At 42.4% G+C, this 12,186-nt stretch overlaps 1 protein-coding gene across 1 annotated transcript in view; it reads right to left on the reverse strand.

The window, feature by feature from the left end:
• Window positions 1-12,186, reverse strand: part of DGKB (diacylglycerol kinase beta) — a 3,560,883-nt gene that overhangs the window by 567,906 nt on the left and 2,980,791 nt on the right. The window lies entirely within an intron of this gene.

A 12,186-nucleotide genomic window follows, 5' to 3' on the forward strand; every position in this document is an offset into this window, starting at 1 on the left:
CGAGTCTGTCACTGATAGTACTGAAAACATCAAGTCACCCTGTGAACTGCCCTATTGTGGGTACATACCTATCCCTGTACCTGCAAAAGGACTCCCTCCCACCACAGTGACACCCCCTACTCTAGGTATCAATAACTGTCCTGTGTTTGCATTCTGCTGTATCTGCATGGGTGCGTGTTGTGACTGCCCTTATGGCGCATTCAATGGGGCTTGCTGTGGTTGCAATGCCTGTTGCATTTGCGGCGCTTGTGCTTGATACACTAAACTTGGCAAACCAGTCCCTAGCCTGTGAGCTATATGCTGGAGGACAAGCTGTCCCCCCTCTTGAGAATTGCACATTCTGTACATACCCTTGGCTAGCACATGTGCGCGCAATGTGGCCTGTCATTCCACATGTCCAACATGTAAGAGGAGCACTTCTGACCAGCCCCCTTGCACTTTCTGATTATCATTCTGCATATTTTGAAATCTGCCTTGATTATTCTGAAAACCACCACTTCCTCTGTAGCCCATTCCTCTGCCTCGCAGCATAAACCCATTCCATCTTTGCTCCATGAGGTGTTGATTATTTGCATGCAATACACCCGCTGCTTTCTGCATTCCCAGTTTCTCCGCTTGTCAATACCGCCCCTTTTATGGCATACTTTGACCATTTCTTCTTAACTAACTTGGCTTCCTCAAGTTTTCTAGCATCTTCCTTCTTCTTGTTTTTCTCTTTTAATAGCAGTGATGCTCTTTTTGGGCAGTGATGCTCTATAGCCAACAGTATCTTTGCCCATGGATTTGCTTCCATTCACACCTATTTTGTGTGCTGTCTCTATACCTGTTCTTCCTTCCAAAAAAAATGAAAAATATGGCTAGTCTCACAAGAATAAGAAGAGCTTCACTCACCAAATTATTGTCACTAGAGGGAATCTAAAGTAACTTAGTACTGTTACTGCCATATGCTCATGTACCATTCAATGCATCTCCTTTCAATGTAATTTGGACTACTGTATTTCTGACTCTATCACTGTAAATAACACTACGTCAGTATGTCACCTTCAAGCAACTGTACTACTGTAGCCTGCCACTTCTCTCTGTATGTACTTGTCTTGGTATAATGGAAGCTATGTACTTGTCTATTGTAATGGAAACTACCTGCACTTTATTTGTAACATGTAGAACTTGCGCCCAGATACCTTTGGGTTTGGAGCGCTATATGAATTAAACAAACAAACAAACAAACAAACAAACAAACAAGCAGATCTTTGTCATCGTTCATCTTATATGCGATAATTGCACCCATATCTGACGTATCAGTATACTGGAGCATGAGTGCCCTCCAGACATCTGCTCTACTATTATTAAATGGCGCTCCATCATGCACTGTGTTCTGTCCCATGACACTTGAGTAGCCTGCTCTTGTCCAAATGTCATGAGCCCTTTCCCCATGAATGGCTGCAAGGAGATCTTTAATATCCCCTATTGCCAGAGTATTTCCTCCTGTTACCTTTTCTAGCTCATAAATCCATATCCCTGCACCCGCTTTTAAACTGGGAAGTTTGCATCTTATATTATCCTTACCCATTTGTGACCAGGGAATATACTGCGGTCTGGCCCCTCCTTTCTACATAAAGGGAATTGCGTAGAGCCAAATCTACAAAAGGCTCCCATCGTTTGCCTATCAATAGTGGGAACAATGGTTCCTGATCATCGTCTACCAGGCAATGACCTCAGCCTGCTCACATATGGTCGTGACTCTCCTTTCTCACTAAAAGATTGTCCATTAGGTCGCTCTTGATATGCTACAGGATCTGGCGTCCTATCCTTAATCTTCTCTAGATCAGACCATCTTTCTTCCTTGTCTGTCTGCAGACATCCCTCAGGACTGCATGCACTTTCTCCCTCCTCCCCACGGAAGGTTTCTCTTTCTTTGGCTGAAATATCTAGTCCCCAGCTAGTATGGCTTTCAACCCCATCACCCTTGTTTAAAGTCAGCCTGTATAAGGACAAGGCTCTATGCTTGAGAGTAAATGGCTCTCTTTCCTCGCTATGTGATTGGACTGCCAGGGATTGTTCTCCCTTCCCTCAGCTTCCCAATCTGCTGCTTTCTCTTAAGTCTTGATAGGCTTTATCGATTCTCTCCGCGATGCTCCCTATGTCAAAACTCTCCTCTAGGGTTATCCTAGATGGTCCTGCCATTGCTCCCTGTGATGGGAAGAACTCCTCTATATTGCCCCATGATATCGCGGGACTTGGTTCCATTAATTCTTTCTCAATGTAATCAATATGTCGTTCCGTTTTGCCTTCTTTTTTGCTCCATTTCTTTGTCTAATTCTCTTCACTTTCTCGCTTCCCATCTAACCCTACTTGCCTTCTCTCCTCCCTTCTTTCATTGGCTCTACGCTCTTCTTCTTCCCTCAGTCTTTGCTTGCTTTTATCTCTTCATTTATGTGCTTCCTCCTCTTCTCTCTTCTTTCTTCGATTGCTCTTTGCCTGTTGTCATACTTCCTTTGCTCCTATGCCCATTCTTCCCTTCTTTGCTGTTCTTCCTGATAAATCTGTTCTCGCTTTTGTCTATTCTTCCTCTTATGCTCATCTTCTTTCAGTCTTTTCTCTTGTTCACTGTTTTTTCTATCATGTTCATCTTGATCTTCCTTTTGCCAAACTTCCATGATACTTTTCACATCAAGCTTGAGCAATATCTGTCCACCCATACATTTGTTCTGTACGAGCGTTACCTCGTCAGTTTTATCCTTTCCCCTTTCCATCTCTTAATCTCTGTTTCTCTGTCTGCTGAGATATTTGTTTTTTGTCTTGCACAAACTTAAAGTACTTCTCCTTTCTTTAAATCTCTTCTGGACTATCGTTACTGCTATAGGCAGCCAGTTCATATATCGGATTACTACAACCCTTCGCCACTTCCAGTTCCTTTAACGGATACAATCGTACATCTTCTGTACTATCGATGTTTACTTTGGGTGAGGTAAGGGGAGCAGAAGGCTTAAAACATTCCTCGCTACAGAGATTAAGCATCCAATCCTCAAGAGGCGGATCTTCCTGCTCCTCCTGGTACATTTTCCAGTGCTCTAAAATATCTAACCTCTTCTCCAATTTCTTCCCTGTGTACGCAGTATGTGGTCATACCACCTATGACATCGATCCCTTTTCTGGCCATGGCATGAACATTTTGTTTGCTGTGCCCTTTATCCACTGCACACTATACTGTTTGAGCTTGGGTGCATGTTTTGGCAGTGTCTTGCACAGATGCATCAGTGGAGTAACATCCCCCATTGTGACAAGTCTCAATTGACTGTCAATACTTACTGTTAATTGCACAGATACATTTCAGAAAAACAACAAATATGAGCGTGCCCCAACTGTGCTGCTCAAAACCTCTACTTCTCAATGATCTCAATCTATCTATTCAGTTGGCACCGACAATAATCTTAAATACATAACAACATTGTATCTCTTCTTCAACCTCACAGTTTGCTCTCGTCTCTCTTCAGCACATTTTTTCATTTTCAAAATACACAAACAGACAGACTAGTCAACTTTACACATATTCCCAATGGTACTTCTTTTCTCCTAGCCCCTAAAATACCCAGATTGGAGTTTGCGTCATTCCCTATCATAAACCTGTTTGTGTGCTGCCTATTTAAGCCCATAGGGTTTTAAAATGACTCCTTCTAGACCTGCCTTGATGTAGGAAACCGGGCTTTCTACTGCTCCTCGTTATATATCTCTAACGCTCCTCGTTATATACTAAACAGCCCCCCATTACTTTTCTATGTTACCACAATCCCGTCCCCTTATTTTGCCAGTCCCCTTAATCTACTCACCATTCATACCTCAGCTCTAGGCCTTCGGTAGTGTATCCCCTCCACCAATCGAACACTTTTGCATTCAGTCTGCTCATCGCCTAGGGAAACCAGGAGGGATTTCATCAAAGAGGGACCCGAGTTCTATATCAGCTGCTCTCCACAGTAAACTTTGTGATCTTCTGCCTAAATGGCAGAGGGTATTCAATTCTCTGAAAATCTTTTGACCTATTAATCGATGGGTCTTATTGAACCCTCCTCCCTCTGCTACCACGTGGATCCGTAGGCCCTTTAAGCAAGGTAGCGAGGTAGCACTCTATGGGAAGGATGGGTATGCAGATCTTACTCTTACACCAATGATAAGACCGACTCAGGAAGTTGGCAAAACATAACTGTTTCTAATTGCATCGTCTAAAACATGGAGTACAACGGGCATCAATTGATGTGCCACAGCTTAAGTCTAAACGCATTTCATAAAAAACATTGCTTAAATAGAAAAAAATCAGCATACGTGCCATCATACTACCTGACAAAATAAGAAAACCTATGTGAGATTATGGTTGGTCTACGGGTAACATCTAGGTATACTTTCTATAGGTGTTTCATTGTGATTGATTCTCTAAGGTCAGGTGGACAGCTATGCCCACCCCTAGAGCAAGTAATCTTCGCTGTCATCAAATACACAACGTTTCATTGGCTTTCAAACTATAGGGCTCTTTACTACATGGCCCTCTATGATTGGTTGGCTTGTACCTTTCTGGAATATTTCACTCGCTAGCAGTACGCAAGCTGGTACCCCGGGTGATGGAGGGTTGGATTTGACCATGCCTCCCCACCCAATCAGCCCAACATCCATCATCACTCCTGCTGTCTGCCAATCAATTAGTCTTTGAACTCGGCCTTGCAAGTATCACTGTGCCTGAAATTAGAAGGGAGTATGAGCATGGTCTTATCTTCAAGTCTCGGTGCACTTTAGCCACAGTCTATTTTACTTTTCACCATGCGACAGGAGACCACGTTTTGAGCTCTTTCTTCACTTTTAACACTATTAAATAAATAAAACCTGGCACATCTAGTGTTTTTCATTACCCCTCAATAGGAGCTTGCCTTGCTTCTGATGTTCATTTCATCTTCTCGAATAGATAACCTGTTTCTTGGCTGACCCAACCCTTCACAGTGGGCCAGACAACCTTTCTGGGATCTTCCCTTGTTGTCAGCTGTTTTCTTCTACTGCGCCACACTTTCAGCCCTTCTGTTCATGTGGTCCTAGTTTGATAAAAATGCTTTGTGGAACATCCAGATTCTATAGACATATATATAATGCTGACACTGCCTGCAGTCTATTCACTACGTATAGCCAGCATTTGATTACTTAGTCTACTTGCGTTTCAGCAGCTGTACAATAATAAAATGACTTTGTATTTTCTTCAGTGCTTTTCACACTTGCAACCTTAATTCCGCACTGGCAATGTTCCGCAATTCTTTACTTTGCCATCAGATTCTACAAGGTCTATAACTCTCTTCATTGGCATTTCTTCTGGGTGTGTCATTTCTGCTTCATGTGATGTCACCAGTTTTCTCTTTCATTCATCTTCACACTTCTTCCGGAACCTCCTTTAAAAGACTGACAGTTCTCCATGGGGACATCATATAGGGCTTTCTCAATGGATACCTTGTTTCAAGGACTCTTTGCGGTATAGGGAGCATTATTGGCATTGTGCATGTCGCATTTTCCGGTTTCCAACATATAGGCAAAATGAGGGCGGGACTTCCGGTAGAGGCACTTGGCTCCTCCTCTACACTAGACTGGGTAGCGGATCTACGGATTCCGAAGGTAAATTCTGTCTCTCAGACCCATTGGCCTTTTAGTGCAGATGTTTTCTCACGTGTTTCAAGGTTAAATACTGCCTGTCAAACTCCCACACAAAAGAAAATGATAGACCAAGGCATGCAAACAGATGTATGCATCAAGGATTCTCTGGGATCCTCTGGGCCACCTCTACCAGGCAAGGAAAGAGTAAAAGTCTCCTGTGTAGACTCAACATAGGAAACTGACCCATCCTCTTCTTAACAGGAGCCAATTGGTGGCCATAAAGAGGTCAATCAGCCCACAGCCATGAACGCCAAACTGAAAAGGATATCCTCACGAAATGTACAATTACAAAAAGCACAAATGCCATCATTAAGGAACCTGAACTCTTATGATGTTGTAATTGTCCAGAAAAACTTTATTATAATCAATAGTCAGAAAACTAAAGAAAAAGAGACCAAAGAAGCGTTGCGGCACAAGATTCTTGCATGGCTACGCCAGAGAACAGGCCCAGGAGTAGTCAGATTCAATGTTTTAATGATCATTAAAAGGATAGATCTGAGTGACTGGTGCTCACTACCCAATAGTGATTGTATTCTAGTGGGCTGTGGGATGAGCTCCTTACCCGCATTTCTCAGACGTTGCAAATACTTGCCTAAAGGGTCATCGAATTGTAATTTAATTCTCTGAATTCAGCTCTTGGAGCTAGCCATTTGTATAACTGTATGATTTACCTCTGTCTATTAGGATCTTATTTTGTTATTGCTGTATACATGTATTTATGTGTTCTGTCTTGTCTGTGCCCTCAAGCCTTTGGGTTAGCAGGCGCGCAATATAAATTAATAAACATAAATATAAACTATAAATTGAGGTAACAAAACAACCCTTTTTGAAGCTGGATTCCAGTAACAGACATATTTTTCAGACTTCAGATTTGCTAAATGTATTCTGTTGAACACTGGGTCACTAAGAGTTGGTGACGTGAACATAGATTGGGCAGAGACATGGCCAAAGTATCTATCAGAGAATGCCATCCTCTCCTCAACTTACCAATAACATTTGTTCTATTACATCATGTATTGTCTCACAGCAACAAGCATAAACGTATTAAACCTAAGGCAGATAGTGAGCTACGAGACGCAATGAAAGCATACAATGTTACTTTAAAACCTCGAAAGTATTAATAATACATTGTGTACATATAACAACATATTGTTAAACATGTTCTAGCATTCGTGCACTTCTGTTTGAAGACCTTGTTTTGTTCACTGTCAACGTGAATTGCATTGCATCCTGCATTGGCAACAGCGCCTAATATAAATGGCATGCACACAGGAAATGTAATGAATAAAGAATAATTGTTTCCATAACAAGTGCAGTTTATTGTATGCCAATCCACTACTGGTTTTAAAGTCTCAAGTTCCAGTTTGAAGCGAATGGTGGAGTTGGGGGATTCCCATTTGTATCATTAGTTAGGAGGCTAGTTTTCACATCAACATATATTTTATGTCAACAACCCTTTCAGGAACATACATTTCAAAGAATAAGAGCCAATTAACTTTACCAAAAGTATTCTCCCACACTCAAGCAAGATTCCTGCTACCAGTAGCTCATTTCTTTCTGTTTCAAGTTGATGAAATCTGTACATTTTTATGATTAAGATTGTAGTTGAAAAAAACATCCACAATCCTCGATCAATTTTGGAAATATGGCTGAGGTGCAACACAAGCTTTGTGGTCAGAATACAAAAGCGGGATTTCAACTACACTAAAACCACTAAAGGCATCCTAATGTGTCTTTCTCATTATCTCGACAATGCTCTCAGTAGCCTTCTATTGTTATTGCAGTTATTGTGATGTTTATAAGCCTATAATATGCACCGTGCTATGATGCGACTTTTTCATTTTGATTTGCTATTTTCTTTCATTTTTTACTTTTATACGTAGTTGTTGATTTGTGAAATATAACTAAAATAATTATTTAAAAAAACATGTATGCACTACGTGGCTAGAACAATTTGTGCCTAATTATCAAAAGAGAACTAGCAATGGCACCCAAAAAGTGTGGTTCCACAAACTGTATGCTTGTGATTTCTGAAGTGCAGCAAGGTTTATTTGTGTGGTTTTATAAAACGTGTGCAAGGACTAACCGGTGCTGCAGTAGCGCCTCAGATAAGAAACACAAACATGAAATACCATTTACCAGTACATAATAGAGTTGCACACAGGAATGCAATGCCAACAAATCTAAAGAAAAACAGAGTTATATTTTACAAATCAACAACTACGTTTACAAGGAAAAATGAAGGAAAATAGCAAATCAAAATGAAAAAGTCACATCCTACATGGCTTGCACGGCGCTCCCCAGAAACCTCTGAGTACAGGCTTGATGAATTATTTGCTGTGCTGGTAGTGCCCACAACAGTCATAGTTTTTGGCCAGACACTCATTTTCATTGGCTAATATGCCAAAGTATGTATTTTACATTTCATCTCACAGCCTCTGTGATGTCAAAAAAAGATATCTTAAGACTCTTCCAGAAGGATGAACCACCTAGGGAAGGTTAATGGGAGGAGGACATTGTCTGGCTCGCCTCTTATTAAAGGTTATTATAGGTTAATATAATGGTCAATGGGCCAAGTTGTGGACTTCATAGCAACATGCAAGATGTTTCTGCATTTGAGGAAGGGCAAAGAGCAGGATCATAGACAGGTGTCATCCTCAGAAAGGCAGATGGTGAGGTATCTGTGGATTACTTAGAATCCCTGAGAAAGAGTGTTTATATGAACATGTCCAGTGATCTACCATTGAGCTCTATTCCTGAACAATCTATGCATTGATTGGTCAATGTGGATTAATTATGAGTAACCAACTCAAACCTCCTTTGAGTTATTTGTACTTTAGTCTGAGCTGCATGTTGAAGTCAGAGTATGGTATCTTAGCAGACACTCTCAGTATTCTGAGGGAAGATGGCTTTGAAACCACAGAAATAAAATTGGTGAGTGGACTAATTCCTTGCACACTTGGTCTTCCATATCCATGTGCCACTCAGAACGGTAGAAATACTGTTGATGCTGAATAACAAATGTGCCCTCATGCAATGCTGGTGGACAGGATCTCTGAACTATCTCTTGTGGTGCCCTCATTGAACACCTGCCTCGTTTGCCAAGACGTTCTTAGGTTTAAGCAGTGATGTACAGTTTCTACTGTCAGACAACCATTATGCTTTACATTGGCGTTGATTTTTAATATCATTCATGTCTTTTTATCTGTCTTTAGTTGTAGGATTGTGACTAAAATCATTGCAGCTCTGTTTGTTGTTACACCGTTTGTACATTTAATATTGTCAGATGCTGTCATACTGCGGTTTCATGCAGCTTCTATGCTGTAATCTATTTCTGTAAACTTCGGTTTCTTTCACAAAGGTTAATGCTAAACAAAATGTCCAACAATAATGAGATGGGTCCTATCCCTTTCTGGCAAGGAACCACAGTTAACATTGCTTTAGTATCTGAACCCACACCATCCCTTATTCCAACATAGTTGCATACATTGCCTGAATAGATTAGTATCAACTAGATTGGAGGAGAGCATGGACCATGAAAAGACAAGGCCAGGATCTGTCCTCCCTTAAGTGCAGCTATTGAGCCCATTAGCTCTTCTAATGTGCTAGGACTTTCCAGAAATTGAATATTCTAGTAAATAGTTTGGTAAAATGATGAGGTGCATGTTAAGACGGATTTCTGAACTCTGTCCTGGTGGCGCAGAAGTTCAGAAGGCCAACCTAATTACTTGGAACAGGGTAACCTCTGGACGAGCCAGACCAATCAAGGTAGCGATCGCGGCGGTCAAGACTAGGTCTCAAGAGGGGTGAGGGTGACTGAAAGCCCGCAATGAGCACACAAAGCAAGATCACTTACAAACTACTCCAAACAGTTGTTATATTAAAAATATATACACATTTATTCCAAGGCCTTTAAAACAATGACCGTAGCGAGAAAATCACAATATAACGATAGTAAACCAACACATACCATATCAACACAATATATATACAAATACGACAGTCTCAAGCGTTAGATGCACGAAATGGGTAGTCCACCTAAAAGGGAAGGAAGACAGACAGTGCGAAATAATGCTTAGACCCAGTTCGCCTTCAGAGGCACCTAACTAGATGGAAGTCTGAGCCCTGCGAAGAGTGGAGCCTTGTGCTCAAAAGTACCTGCACACGCTGGTGCCAAAGGGCAAAAGGAGAAGCTCTTCGAGGGAAATCAGGCAGTTCAGTTTAGTGCACAAAAGAAGAAGAACAAGTTCCGCGACTCAAGCGCAGCCTCCACAGTGGGCAGAAGCAGAACACGAGTACGAAAAAGGGTGCTGTTTGACACAGCGGGGAAAAGCAATGGGCTCCTGCAGGAGGGCGACCAGATCCTAGCTATGCTACTCACCGGTCCCCGATGCAAGCAGACCCAGGCTTCTCCGCGTCCGTTTCAGTAGCTGGCAGGTTCAGAAGAGCAGGGAACGCCTCGTCGTCGTGTTGAGTAAAAAGACGTCCCAATCGAAGAAACCCGCACAGTTTGTTACCACAGCAGGGCAACGGAGCGGCCGTGTGTATCTGAGCCAAATGTACACTACTCACTTCAGACTTGGGAACGCCAAGTGTACGAAGCATGTGAGAGTGACAAGGACTCGAAATACTACACAACCTGGCGGCGGTTACAGAGCAAGACTCCCGTGTAAGCTGGTCAGTCAGCTGGATGGCCCAGAGACACTTCCAAAGGCTTACTGGCAGGAGATGGTGAAGATGCCGAGAATAGCTGTTCCCGCTATTCCAAAGGTCGAAGAACCAGTACAGGCCTTCTGGTTCGATCAAAGGCGAAAAGGGTTTCACAAGGCGACAGCAGTGCAGAGGGGAAGTCCTTCAGCGGGTCACCAGCGATTCCTCGGTCCAGCCTCTTGGTTGCAGGATACTTGGCTCCTGTATTCCTTCGTTCGTGAGAACTCAGGAGATCGACATGGTAGTGGTGTTTCCAGCCCCCTCTTATCCACGGTTCCCTTCGCGCCAAAACGGAGGGGACCCAATGGGAGATCCGCTCATCAACACTCACACCATTCGTGGACCAATCACGGACCACTGTGGTCCCAGGCATTCACACCACCCTAGACTCTCTGGCATGTGTATTGGGACCAAACATCCCAGCCCACATCCTGGAGGCACACACAAGACATGTAGAAGCCCGCGAAAGCATCCGTGTTTCGCGGGAAAGTACATGCCAAATAAGGAAGGCCCCGGGTCGGCTCGACCTGGGGAAGGTGAAGGGAGCAAGACGGTCAGCGGACAGGACAAAGGAGCCTCGTGGTCTGGCCATTTTGGGAGCCAGGCCACCATTTTGGGTTAAGCGCGGAAAACGCGCTTAGAACGCCAAAAGGAGCTCAAAACACAAGAAACGATCGCTGTCACCATTCCCGTCCCTGAATCACTTGCACCGATCAGATACAATCCTAACCGAGTATCTAGGGCCTGTAGAAGGCTAGAGACCCAAGAGAGCTGTAACTTAGCTTACAGTGCCCTCTTGTGTCATGTTGCACGAAAGCCGCAACATGATAAAAGAAACTACGAGAAACAGCGTTCCCCGGTACTGACTGTCTTAAGGGCATGTCAGTTTCCCCATAAGAAAGGAGCGAAAGCCCAGAGGAGTGCGGCAGAAGGCTGCACTTCTCTGGCAAAGTCAAGAACAAGGTGAAAAACAACAGCAAAAAGTTTAGGGGTTGCCACATGGAAGGAAAATTACCTACAATTATGAAATCTTTCCTAACAGTGCATATCAATGAACATTTCAGAATCTGTCTCTCCTGGGGCACATAGGTTATTTAACATGTCTGCAAAACTGTGCCCTTTTCAAAGCTCAATAATAATGTATTATTATTTTTATAGCTCAAACGAGCGTTATCATAATACATAAAAGCAATACCAGTACAATTAATTAGGATACAACATAACAACAGCAATTACAGTCATCATGGACATCACATTTCCATTCATGTCCCCCTTCAGGGTACTAAATGCTAGTACAGGCCTCTTTACTGGGCAATGTGCTTGCTAATTTCGTAAACAAAGCCAAATACATGTCTACCGACATGTCTTTATATTACTAGCTGAGAATAGCTCATCCGTGTTTCCACAAATACTAGCTATATTATTGTGTTGCTGCTCTTTTCTTAAGGAAGGATGCCATTAAATGATCTACTCTATTTGTCCCTCATGACATTTGTATCACGTTTTAATAATGGAACTGAAAGCAGCCTGGATATAATCATGGTGAGTTCTACACAAGCATTAAGCATTACTCAATAGCTTTCCTCATAGACAGCGGCTATGCACTTTATTCAAGGTTTCTAATATCCACCAACCATATATTTATCTATGAAAGTTTCTTATTCATTGATTGATATGATCTCTCAATGATGCTTCAAAGGCATCCCACTTGTTATGCACATGGGTATGCTTGGGTCTATAATTGTTGAATTGATTGCTATTGAATGAAGTGATACATAGTCCTTCCTTATGAAGATT

This window comes from Ambystoma mexicanum, chromosome 2q (assembly GCF_040938575.1).
Source record: "Ambystoma mexicanum isolate Mex_15411 chromosome 2q, UKY_AmexF1_1, whole genome shotgun sequence".
Taxonomy (NCBI): domain Eukaryota; kingdom Metazoa; phylum Chordata; class Amphibia; order Caudata; family Ambystomatidae; genus Ambystoma; species Ambystoma mexicanum.